This window comes from Lissotriton helveticus, chromosome 4_1 (assembly GCF_964261635.1).
Source record: "Lissotriton helveticus chromosome 4_1, aLisHel1.1, whole genome shotgun sequence".
Lineage (NCBI taxonomy): Eukaryota > Metazoa > Chordata > Amphibia > Caudata > Salamandridae > Lissotriton > Lissotriton helveticus.
The window spans coordinates 1,955,225,669-1,955,239,656 of NC_136063.1; positions in this window are offsets into that span (position 1 = coordinate 1,955,225,669).

The following is a 13,988-nucleotide window of genomic DNA, read 5'->3' on the forward strand; positions in this document are numbered from 1 at the left end:
TCTCAAACCTGACTCCATTTTAGTCTTGCCCTCACGTAGGCCTGTGAAGTAGGCCCAAGGAACAAGTGGTCTGCCCTTCTGAGTTCGTGCATATATTTCCTTGGGTTTTTCTGACTCTGAATGAACTGCAGAGAGAGTAACCCTTTTCACCTGAACTGACCTTTTGCAAAACCAGTTTCACTAGCTGATCGTTGTCTGAGTTTTTCAATCACTGTTCAGGACCTCGCTAACCTTTATTTTCCTTGCACATATCTTATCCTAAACAATATCTAAATTGTTTCTTTCCTTATGACTTTCTTTTCTAAACATGGGTTTTTGCCATGTGTCGTGACTGCCATCTGGTGTTGCCTTTTACTAGGCCTCAGAAGTTAGTCTGAGAGCAAAGCAGTCTGACCCTTTTTGGGTCATATATACATTAACTAAGGTTTTTTTTTCTTGCACTGGAGTTAATTTCAGAAGCTGGCCTTTCACCTCGAATTGACTCTGCCAAGCCAATTTCCCTGCAAGATCGTTATCTACTTTCTCAATCACCATTCAAGACATTTGTTAACTTTTAAGTTTCTTTACGTTTCTGTTATCTTGCACATTATCTGAAACTACTTTTCTTTACTGTTCTTCTTTTCATGGGTTACGCTTTCAATTAAGGGTTTGTGCGGGCCTTCCAGATTATTGTTTAGATATGCCTAAATATTAACTTGTGGGTTGGGACACTGTAAAATGAGCTTTACTGTATGATGCTGTGTGATGTCATGTATTTTCTATTGGTTGAATTTTGGTGCTGGGACGTGCATTTTAAATGTACCTTTTTGTGTATAAATAGGGATGTCTCGCCTTAGTAAAATTGAGCAGTTTCTTGAGTTGTACACCGTGTTGTATTACTGGGATTTCTGCTACTAGCTGCAGCTAATAAATTTGATCTCTGACGCCACTTAGAAGTATTCCGTGTCTCTGTATACCAAGGCAAGGGAACCCAGGGGACTTTGGGCGTGTCCCTGGCGCCGCTGGGTACTTGAAAACCCAGTTCTTCAGTAGGAGGGAGCCATAAAAGATCTCTCTTAATAGCTAAAGAAATAGGGCTGACAAAATTGAAATCAAGCCTGTGATGAAAGCATACGGTGTTCCACCAAGCTCTGAATGTAACCTTGTTTGCTTTTTTCCAATTTGAAGTTATTAGATGTAAAGCTACAGCCAATAACAGATCTAACAACTTAAAATTAGCTAGTGATTGAGGCCAATGAGAAGACAGGGAAGCCAAAAAAATATTGGGTAAAGAAAAGGAAATATTGACTTTAAAACTCTTTTTATCTGGGCACAAACTAGTTGCCAAACATTTACGATATTGGGACATTTAAATAACATACCTTTTAAATCAGCATTAGAAGCAGAACAGGACCAACAGGTAGATGAAGTAGTATGCGAAAAGGAAGCTAATTTTGCAGGGGAAAGTAATAGTCGATGTTAAACAAAATAAAGGGTTTGTGAATTGTTAGCAGCTCTTGAGGTTTTGTGAATTTTGAGCCATAATTTATCCCATAAGGAGGTTGGCCAGCATTGTTGTAGATTCTTTTCCCAAGCCAATTAAGTTTTCGACTTGAGTCTCCCTAAGGGTGTTAATAGACACCTATAAATAGAAAAAGCTGTAGGGGAAGAGTTAAAAATGGGAAAAAGAGAGGAGCATGTTATAGGAAAAGCGGGGTTAATTGGTAATATTAGAAGGTATTGATTAAGAGAAGGAAGTAAAGTATTATATTTATTTTATTTATTTATTTAGTAGTTTTGTATAGCGCTAGCTAGACCAGAAGATATCAGAGCGCTTCACAACATGTAAATCGTATACAATAGTTAGCAAATGTTCAACTGTACAGAATAGGTCATCTAACTGATTGGTCCCAGGTGGAATCTTGAGTTGAGACCGTGATGATCGTCTCGAAGTTTTAGAAAAAATTGGAGAGACAATGGAGGTGGTCTGGGGTCTGTCAGTTCCCTGTTTGCGATAAGACTTAGGTAATAACAATTTTGTTTGTAGATCAGAGAAGGATAGGGGTTTATTATTATTTAAAAGTTGGAAAATCCAGAGTAAACCCTTGGATCTCCAAGTTTTCCAATAAATAGTATGATTCTGCATGCGTAATAACTTACTGTACCAAATAGGTTGTTGGGACAGAGAAGTAATAGAAGGATAAGAAAAAGGTAGAAAAGGGATTAAAATCTTAGGAGAGTGAGAAATAATGGGAGAGCGTGTAAAGGATGTATTGTTGGTGAAAGCAAGAAACTCCTGAAATGCAAATTGAGAATGTATAGATTTCGCTATAGTTATCCACACAGGGGGATGAGTGGGAAATTCTGAAGAAAGCCAACAGGAAGTTTCTTTTAGAGAAAAGGATGAGTGATAAGATTTAAAGTCTGCAAATCTAAGACCTCCATTAAATGTGTGCTTTTTTAAAACAGATAAGGCAATTCGAGGAGATTTGATCTTCCATAGAAATTTAGTTAAAAGTTAATCAATTTTAGTTGAACCTAGGTATAGGACAATGATCCAATGATTAAAACCTCTGGTCAGACCAGGTTGTATGTTACGGGTATTTCTTGTAAAGAACATCAGCTGAGAGTGGAACCACGAAGTTAATAAGCACCAGAGGTGGTACAGGTCGTATGGGTGCTTTAGCTACGGAGGTCATATGAGGAAAAAAAAAATGTTTTTTTTTAAAAAAAGTGAATCCATTTTTGGGAAATATTTTCCGGTAATATGCTAGGGGAATCATAGAAAGAGTGTATAAAATCAACGGGGTAAGCATCATGTTATTCAAATGCAGTCGATCCCACCAAGATAGAAAAAAGAGGATGCCAACGAGTAATATTATCATTGAGCAATTTCATAATATGATCAAAGGTTAAAGTGTAAGGGATAGATGAGGAAAATCATATACCTAGATATTTGATTTTAGAAGATTGCCAAGAAAAACGGGTTTGGGTAAAATAGTGTTTAAGGTATAAAACATTGAGTGGTAAAACTTTACATTTATCTGACTGTACCCTGATAATTGAGAAAAAATATTAACTTGATGCAGGAAAGGAGGGAGGGAAGTGGTCGGATTTGAACAATCTAAAAGGATATCTGCGTAAACAGATATTTTAACCTGATGAGAATCAAGTTGAAATCCAAAGATCTGAGCATCTTGTCTAATATTAGTTAAAAGGGATTCTAACGTTATTACAAATATTAATGGAGACAGAGGACACCCTTGTTTTACTCCTCCGAAAAAAGAAAAATAATCTGAGGTTTTACCATTAACAAAAATAGAAGCTATGGGACCCAAATAAAGTAAAGAAATTAAGGAGATCAAGTTGGAAGGAAAACCTATCCATTTTAAAGCATGAAACATAAAATCCCAACCATTCCTGCCAAATGCTTTTTCAGCATCTAAAATTAGGGCAGCAACAAGGTAATCTAAAGAGGAAGCCTAACTACGGAAGTTAAAGAAGACTCTAGAATTATCTGAGGCTAAGCGACCTTTTACAAAGCCGGATTGTTCAGGTCCAATAAGATCAGGTAAGATAAGATTGATGCGTAATGCTAAAATGTATGCAAAAATCTTATAGTCAGTGTTGACTAAGGAGATGGGATGGTAATTTTTACAAAGAGAAGGGTCCTTGTTATCCTTTGGGATTAGACATATCATAGCTGGGCCCGGCCTTTGTAACATCTAGGATTCATCGCTACGTTCCGTCCCGAAATCTGCGTACCTCGCATCACAACCTCCTTTCTGTCCCCTTCTTTAAGCGGAAAAAACAAGGCGGTCTTGGGTTTTCCTTTCTTGCCCCCAAGACCTGGAACTCTCTCCCCTCAGAACTACAGTCTACCTCATGCTTCACTTCCTTTAGAAAACTATTAAAAACTCATCTGTTCCGACAAGCATGTGATGACTAACATTTCCCCCTGCTTCTACCTCTGTTCATCTGTACTAAAGCGCCATGAAACCAGTGGTGACCGTGCGCTCTATAAATAATTTTTACATTACATTACATTACATTACATAGCATCTTAAAAAAGTGCCCTAAGATGAACCATTTGAAATAAAGGAATTAAATACGAGTAAAAGATTGGGAAGATGAAGTTTAGCAAAATATTCATAAAACTCAACAGTAAATCCATCAGGACAAGGGGCCTTCCCTCATCGCAAGACCGAAATAGCATGAGTGATGCCAGCTAATGTAATGTCAAGCTCCAAAGAATCAAAATCAATAAAGTTGGAAGGGAGGAGATTTATTAGATTGAAAATAAGAGGATACATCTGTTTAATTTGGTTGAGTCTCTGGAGTATATCCATTTTTATAAAAGGAGACAAATTCATTTAAGATATCATAATCTTTAAATAAATGAAACCCGGTAGTACTTTGCAGAGATTCTATTCTAGTTCTTTCTTTCTTTATTTTTAAGTAGTTGGCCAGCATTTTCCCATTCCATATTGACCACCATAATAGCGAGCGCTACACTTTAAAAGATATGAAGAAGCAGCTTCTGTAGAAAGCCTGTTAAAAGTAAGCTTGTCACCAATGAGATTTTTTAGAGAAGATTCAGAGTTGGAGTGGTAATAAGTATATTCTACTTGTTTGATTTTATGAAGTAAGTGGGTAGATTGTACCTCAAAATACTTTTTCTTTTGCAGGACAAAATTCATTATAAATCCTCTGGCAGCTGTCTTAAAGGAATCCCAAATCATAACAGGAGAAGAGTCTGGAGTTAAATTAATAGCAAAAAACTCAGAGGCAAAAGAGCTGAATTGGCTAGAAAAGTTAGGGTCTACAAGTAATGAACTATTAAAATGCCACCTAACAGTATATGGGGTGAATGGTGTAAGATCAAAGTCAACAAAAACTGGGGCGTGGTCTGGAATTAAAATAGATCTTATCTCGGAATGAACGGCATGTTGAGCTAAGGGTTTACTAAGAAAGAGATAGTGAACACGGAACTGTGATTGATGTGGAGTCGAAAAATAAGTGTATTCTCTGAGATATGGGTGACAAAGTCTCCGGATATCGACAAGGGCTCTATGGCGTATGGTGGAAGTACATTGTGAGTGCATCTTAGTATTAACACATTTTACAGACGAATGTCTATCCAAAAAGGGGTTATGAATTTGATTGCAATCACCACCAAAAACAATATAGTCATCATCATATAAAATTAATTTATCAAAGATCTGTGTACAGAAAACCTTATCAACTGTAAAAGGGCCATATACTTTAAAAATAACTAAGGGTATTTTATCAATAAGAAGTTAACAATAACTCAACATCCATCGGAATCAGATTCTTGATGAATAACACAAACATTGAGTTTCTTATAATAAAGAATCCTAGAGCCGGAGAAGAAAAAACCTTTCCCACCTAGCATTTCGTTAGTTTAGAAACTTCAGCCTCGGATAGATGGGATTCTTGAAGTAGTGCAACGTCAGTGTTTAAATTAGCTAAGTGAGTTAGCACCTGTTGTCTTTTAATGGGATTATTTAATCCCTTGACATTCCATGTAGTAACTCGGAATGTGGGTAAAAAACATTTACATGAACATTCTCTAAGCAAGTAGTAAAAAAATCTATATTTGAGTTGAAATAAGTGGAAGAAAAAGAGTATGAAGAGAAGAATATTGTTTAAACAAGAAAGAAAGGAAAAAGGAGGAAGCAGAAAGTATATTAGAAAGAAAAAGAGAGATAGATTATTGATAAAGAGAGACTGAAAGAAGGGAATAACACAATAGAAAACAAGAAGACAGTACAAGTCGTAAAGTAGAACAAAAAGACAAAAAATGTCGTACGCATGATGACTGAAAAGCATACCTAGAACACAATAAGAGGTGAGGGACGGCAACACCAGGAGATGGTGAGGACAACACCTGAACCCCATAAGGAGCAAGGGTAGGACAAAAACATATAGGAGAGACCCCAGGGAAAGCAAATGACAGGAAAGAACTGTATCTGTATTGGAAATAAAGAAAGCAATATGGAAAAGAAAAACATTTGAGGAAATATAAAAGAGAGAAAAACAGGTAACACATCCTAAATTAATAGGCGGTAGAAAAATACAAGAAAAACAACCATCAAGGAAGTGCATTAACAAGAAACAAGTCATACAAGACAAAGCAAAATAACAAATAAAGTAGGTTTTGAAGTATCTATAATCACTCCATGTAGACGAAGGAAATCATGCAGTATGACTGGATGATCAAATGTGGTAGTCTTTTCTTTATAAGTGACCTTGAAAATGCAGGAATGGATCAATCCACATCTGTCATTTATGGTGCGCAGTTGAGGTTGACGATCAAGACATTTCTTGTGCCAATCAGCTGTAACTTTAGCCACATCTAGAGGGAAAAAATGTTATGCACGGATTTAAGACAATCAAGACAATTGTGTATCAACTTGAGAACACCAGCACTCTTGGATGTGCATAGTCCCCTAATGTGCGCCTTAAAAGGCTCCTAAATTGTTCCTATGTCTTCCGTGGAGTTCTCATTCAGGGGCATACTTACAAGCCCCCATCGCCACTGGAACGTCAGTTTTTATGTCGTGTAAATAAGGCCCCCGTTCACACTATGCTTAGCGTGAAAGGAGAGGTCAATAGGTGTTGCTGTTGGAGTTCCACCGCAACACCCATTGATTCTGACGCTACCTCCTATTTACAAGGGAGGCGTAAATAGGAGGCATTGCCAGAATTAAGACCAGGGAACACCTGGTCTTACCCTGGCACAATGAGGAGAAATGTTTCATTTCTCCTAATTTTTGCTGTTTTCATGTGTGCTGCATGTGCAGCACACATGAAACAGCAAAAGGCCAATCATTGTTTATGTACAGGAAGGTCCTCCTTCCTGCACATAAACAATCATTTTTTTTAAATTCCATTTAGCAACTTCTGTGTGTGCTTCATTAAGCAACACACATAGAAGTTACAAAACTGCATTTAACGATTGTTTATGTGCAGGAAGGGGTACCATTCTCCTCATAAACAATCTTCCCCTGCACACAGACACCCTTGAACTGTAGTGCAAGGGTGCCTATGTTGGCGCTAGGCTGCTAAGTGTAGCACAGTGCAGGTGGAAACACAGGGCTGCACCATATTCTTCTAAATATGGTGCAGCCTTGCGTTTCTTAAGTGGCGGCCTGAGGTGTTGAGCCAGGAAGGCTAACGCCTCACTCCGCCACTTCCCTTGTATTTATGCCTCTCAGATTATAATAATCCACTGTAGCCTTTTGAACCTTGGTCCCAAATATAAAGAGAAATCTCGTCACTGTGATGAGCTTATACATCATGAGTGTGCTCCACACATGGAGAGACCAGGGAGCATGGCATTGACCTGGGCTAAGGCCCACACCTGCAAGGGAAATTTTATTCTACATTTTGCCACTGATAAATCAAGTGAATCACCCAGCACTGTATACACCACAAATACTAATCATTAAGGATAAAGTTGGGTGTCAGAATATTAACAGTGAAATCTTATATTCTCAACAAAGAATTCAATTAATTATTTTACGTCCGCTGTCTATGAGATTCATTTCCCGTCACGGGCAAGGGGCACCTAAGTAATTAATCACCATATCAGTTAATAATCCACAGGTAATTAGAGAGTGATGTTAGTGTCTTAATCATTGTTCCTTAAGGCAGAGGCCTCATGAAGCCGGCCACTCCTGGTGGAGGCTAGGATAGAAGGCTTTGATGTAGATTCCCTCTGAGACAACATACGGTGTTCAATAAATTGAAGTGCTGTCGCCGATTGCACCAAAAAGGGAATTTTGTTATTATATGCTAACCAAAGCTTAGCCAGGAGCCTCATGGAGTATTTGAAAGCTCTAGTTCTTAGAATTTTCTTGACTGCTGCAAAGGACCGCTGAGCCCCTTGCACCACCTTGGGGAAATCTGGAGAAATACACATGGGATCCTTCATATTGCAGAGCAGGAGTAGCTCTATTCAGTCATAAAATGTGGTCCCTGTTTCTGTAATTATGCTCAGGCCCATGCTCAGAGGTCAAGCAGTGATGTGTCTATTCAACAATGTAGCTATCAAAGAATACCATTCGATTAAGCATTTTATCCAGTAGGTTCTCTACAAAAAGATCCATGTTGGCACCAGTGATGGATTCTTGCTCACCTACGATCTGAACATTGTTTTGTCTGGATCTTCCCTTCAAGACCTCCTTTTGGCCTTCATGGCTGTCAGTTCCTTCATGAGCGAGTGTAGGTAGCCTCTGCTTGCTGTTGTGTATCTTCTACATATTCTTGCCTCTGCTTGTGTGAATCTGGTGTCATGCTTATCGACCTGCTGGTGGGATTGGTCTATAGGCAAGAGTGTATGTTTTACTGCCTATGGATTGCAAACTGTCTTTCATCTCTTTAAACATAGCTGTAATATCCATGTCTTGGGTGTCAGAGGGTGCAGTGTTTGAACTTCTACCTGTACAGTAGATTGTCTCTTATCAAATATTAGCTTACTCTGTTTTTGGTTGTCCTTCCCTTGTATTAACCACTGGTTGTTCAACTCAATCATATGAAGGAATGCCAACTGACCACCAATAGTACATGCATAGAGCCACTAAAGAGGGGCACAGGAAGGCAGCAGTGGTGATTTGGGTTCCAATCCTTCAAGGATGTACATTAATAGTTGAGAGGTGGGTGACCCCATCCTTATGAAAAATTGAATTAAGTGGTATCTCTTGCAGTACATATCAGACTAAGGTAATATATTCTCCTACCTCCACAGTTAAGTAGGCCCAAGCTTTTGACCTAGTTATATCTATCTCTTCTTTGGTTAGGGGAGTAGCTGGGCATACTCCTGCACTATGGTAAGAGGATCCAAGTTGAATGTTCGGAGCAGGCTGTATGCCGGCCCATAAGAGGTTCCAAGTGCCCAACGACTGTTGAACTAATAAAGAGAGCGGGATCATCACCCTGCAATGGTCTGGCGAGGGTGCAGTCACAATTGGACATTTGCAAGGAGGCAGTTATATGCTGTGATACAGCCCTGATGACAGACCAGTGACTCCAGTATGGTCTAGAAACGCGTCATCAGTATTGGTTGGGAGACATAAAGTATTACTGTTGCACTAAAGCTAGGACCGGCTGGTCCAGCACTAAAATATACAAGATATTTAATCATTTATCTTCCTAACCCCTAGTTTCTCTCATTCAGTGTTTGTTAGCATTTTGTTGTTCGTAAATTGATATGTTTGTATTATTATTTTTTCAATAATGTCTGATGTGAGAATATTTTCTATTGTGTGTTCTAATAATTTCTAAATGTGTAAATAGTCTTTGCCCTTAATGTTTGCTAACATTAGTCCAGCCTTGTAAATATTTGTAAATATTTGCAATCAATGTCTTTTTTCTGTCAGCAATTTTTTCAAATTATAGAAAATACAAAATGATTGACACAAAATATAGGTGTCCAGGGAAGCGATAATAAAGTGTTACTCAGTGGCAGGGAGGTGTGCCATGGGTGGAGTGTTGGTGTTCCCACGCATCCACCCATACATTCTGGCATATTCCTAGATTTACCAACACTGGTAGACCTAGGAATGCATCAGAATTATATGTATTCCAACCGGAGGCAAAATGAGGGGAAATACATTTATTTCGCCTTGTTGTTTCCTCTTTCTAGGTGTGCTGCATTATGCAGCACACTTAGAGGAAAAAGCCTTTGAGGATTCTTTTTGTGCACAATCCTGCCTACAATACAAGCAACCTTGCACATGGTGCAAGGGTGCTGGCATTGGTGCAATGCAGAAGTAGTTGTGTGCCAGCAGGAATGCTCCATATAATGTTAAATACAGCGAATTCCTGCCCTCTCCCTTTCATGCAGTGCCACGCAGAAAGGTGGCTTGCTTCATTTTGCAAAAGATTGATAAATATGGGCCGGAGTGTCAGTTATTCTTTGTCGCTATCTTACTGTTACAAATGATCTTGTTACAGTTAAACATATTGAAATAAATTATTGTATGTATCATTTTGTACACAGAAGGCTGAAGCTTCATACAGCATGAATATTGGACATTAAAGTATTACTAAAAAGGAGTGCTATTAGAAGACGCAGATCAAGGAATGTGATCATTCTCCCCCTGCAATGGATGTCTGCCTCAATTCCATAATTAATATTTGTTGTGCTGACTCATAGGTTTGTGCTAGTGCTCTTCCTTATTCCACCCTGCTTTGCTCGATCTGTGCTGGCTTGATATGCCAGTGACGGCAAACTAGAATAAATGACCTTTGAGAAAACTATATGGAAAACTGCACCAGGCACAGATTTTCGCTTCAACTTAGATGTAAACAGCACAGACAAGGCACCTGAACATAGGAATTTCACTGTTTTAAGAAGCTCAAGTCTAGGTGACCTCCAGGTCAGAATACTGCTCTTTCTCGCCCAGCTCCACCAAAGAGTGTCTTCCACCAGGGCTGCTCAGGTTGTTGTTCGAGTCTTACTGCCTCCAGTTCAGGCTCTGCCCTCCCCTCTACTCTTGTGCATGTTCTTCTCTATGTCCGTTTTTCACTTTTTTCAGCAACTGCCTTTTTTTCCTTTTCTTCCTTTGCCTTTTGGTTTACTGTGCATTTGTTCCTTGCCCTATTCTTTTTCCTTGCCTCATTCGCTCAACTCGCAACGCTGTTAATGTGGAAATCAACAAGAACCTCACCCAAAAACTCCAGAATGTTCAGAACGCCTCCGCCAGACTAGTCCTCAACCTACTGTGGTAATGCCATATCATCCAACACCTACATACACTCCGTTGGCTCCCTATCGAGAAGAGAATCACCTTCAAGCTTCTCACCCACACCCACAAAGCCCTCCATCACACCAGACCTGCATACTTGAACTACCGCCTCACATTACACACACCCTAAAGATCCCATCTGCTCTGCCCAGCTCTCCCATGCTATGGTGCCTCTCACCAAGACGACTAGAACAGGTGGTTGTCCGTCTACTTCCTCACGCCTGAGACTTGGAACACCCACCCGCTACAGTTCAGGCAAATGCCAACACTCTCCAAGTTCACGAAGGACCTTAAGACCTGGCGCTTCGACTGATCTCCTTGAACATTCTGGACCTGCACTCCCCCCACCCCCAGCGCGATGAGACCAATTTGGGTGAGTTGCTGTGCTTAACAACACTATGATTGATTGATTGATTGATTTTTGTAAGTGAAAACCAGAGAAGTTTCAAAGAAGAACCATCATTCACTCCTCCAATGCACAATGTATCATCAATCCAATTTATAAATAGAAATGAGTAAAGATAATACTTATAAGGACCCACACTGGTAGACATGGAAAAACATCCCTGTGGCCCAAGTGCAAGAACGGATTGCACCACAAATTAAATATGGATTGCAATACAGGAAAGGGTGGGGGATCGTGGTAGAAGGAACAATATGAAAAGAAGCATGTCAATCAGTATGAGAATCCAACTGTGTATTAAGACATAGGTAAAGGTAGAAGTCTTTATGAAGAGCCCTGGAAAAGCAACAATTCTTAAAGTAGGTCACACCGTATATTCAGAGAAGAAGAGGGAAGGAACTTGACACATATGGACTATAAGCAACAAAGTGTACGGGCAATGAATATCTGAATTTGAGAATTAAAATAACACCTGCCAGGTGGTTTTCAGTCTCTTAACAGGATCAAACATTAATGCATGATATGCCCATGAAAAGTAATGAAGGAACAAGAGGAGTTTTAAGATAGAACGTACCCAGTGTAATAGCGTAAGGTTAACTGATGTTCGACATATTCATTCAAATAGAATCCAAAAGAGAGCTTCAATATATATAAAATGAAGTGAAAAAAACGTTGTTTTAATTTGCAAAGTATCGCAATGTATAAAAATTACAACAAAAGCTGTTGATAAGATGTTTATATATTTTGTGAAAATATGTGGGATTAATAAAATGAGCTGAAAATAAAACGTCAAGAGCTCCTGAGAAGTGACTAGCACTCAGAGGGTTAATGAGACTGACGATTGGTGGTGGGAACGGGATTAAGTGCTGGATACACCGTCACTGCAATCCCTCTCATACCACTTGTCTGTTGATCACTTTAGGGTGGGAGCATCGACTACTCAGGGGCTGGTCCTCCTCCTTCAGCCTCCCATGCAAATATACAGCCAGATTCATCAATTACCCATTTTGCGAGTCTTTAATAGCGATTCATAAGGAATCGCTATTACAGACTTGCAAAACGGAATTCATGTAGGAATCGCAATATTTATTGCGATTCCTACAGCTTCCTTATTTGCGATTAGCTAATTGCTAATCGCAAATAAGGATGCAAATTCAAGGGTGCCAGGGGTGTCCAAAGGACACCCTGTAGCACCCCTGAAATGCAAATTTACACAGGTGTTGCGCACACACATGTCCAAAGGACATGTGTGGGTGTAACATGCAATTGAAAAAAATGCACAAAAGTGCTTTTTTCTATTATTTTCGCTATTTACCACGAAGTCAGACTTTGTGGTAAATAGCGACCAAAAATTGCGAATTCGCAATTTTAAATTGGTTAATGAATTGCATTTAAGGAATCTCAAATAGAGATTCCTTAAATGCAATTCCTCGCAAATATGCGATTCATCAATGACCCGTTTTGCGAGTCTTTAATAGCGATTCATAAGGAATTGCTATTACAGACTTGCAAAACGGAATTCATGCAGGAATCGCAATATTTATTGTGATTCCTACAGCTTCCTTATTTGCGATTAGCTAATTGCTAATCGCAAATAAGGATGCGAATTCAAGGGTGCCAGGGGTGTCCAAAGGACACCCTGTAGCACCCCTGAAATGCAAATTTACACAGGTGTTTCGCACACACATGTCCAAAGGACATGTGTGGGTGTAACATGCAATTGAAAAAATGCACAAAAGTGCTTTTTTCTATTATTTTCGCTATTTACCACGAAGTCAGACTTCGTGGTAAATAGCGACCAAAAATTGTGAATTCGCAATTTAAAATTGGTTAATGAATTGCATTTAAGGAATCTCAAATAGAGATTCCTTAAATGCAATTCCTCGCAAATATGCGATTTCGCTAATAGCGATTTTTGCATTTGGGATGATGAATCTCAAATGCAAAAATTGCGCTCGCAAAGGGCCAGATTTGCAGTATCTGGCCCTTTGCGAGCCGATTTGTCTTTCATGAATCTGGCTGATCGTAATCTCTTCCCTGTTAAAGCCAGAGTGTGGGCCAGGGAATGACATTTGGAAACCTTTTCCTTTCTCAGATTTCTTTCTTAGGGAGCACCAACGTCCCTTCTGTTGTCACATCTATGAAGTCTGTGTATTCAGGAATTTTAGGTAGCGTTCAGGGCCGGACTGGCCGTAGTGGGCACCGGCCCTTTCCCCAGTGGGGCCGGTTTTGTGACTGTGGGAGGGCTGGTTTTGTCACTGGGGCCAGTTTTGCAGCATTGCTGCAATATCGGCCACTTGTAACATAAACAGGAGCGGTGCTTCTTACTAACATCTTCCTTTACCTTCTGTTCCCAGGACCGGTCGAGCAGCACTCTGCCAGGGCTGGTTGCTGTTCCCAGTGCAGCCATGGTAGCATTGAGCCTTCTCCCATCGATTATACCTGCCTGAAGCAGGTCATTGAATTTGAGCCCTTAAGAGAGCTTCTCAGCTGCACGATTTGCCATTCAGTATGCGTTGGCTGAAAGCATATACTTTACTTTGGTTGCCCTTCTCCTTCAGCCTTCCACACAATAATACTGATCTGTTCCAAAAAAAATTCTCCAGCACTGCCGTCTAGCTTTGTGTGTTTAGCATTGGGAGGACCTCTCATTTTGGGTAGGGCTGAGGCTTTTCTCTCCCCCTCCATACCTCACCTAGTGTAAAGTTGGTTTGGGAGCCCTTAAAAGAGTTCCATTAATACCTATTAACTATTCATGGTGCCTGCCAGTTAGCTTGTGTGAAGCATTGGCTTGACCATGGCTGACTCTCCTGGTTCAGGATGAATAGACA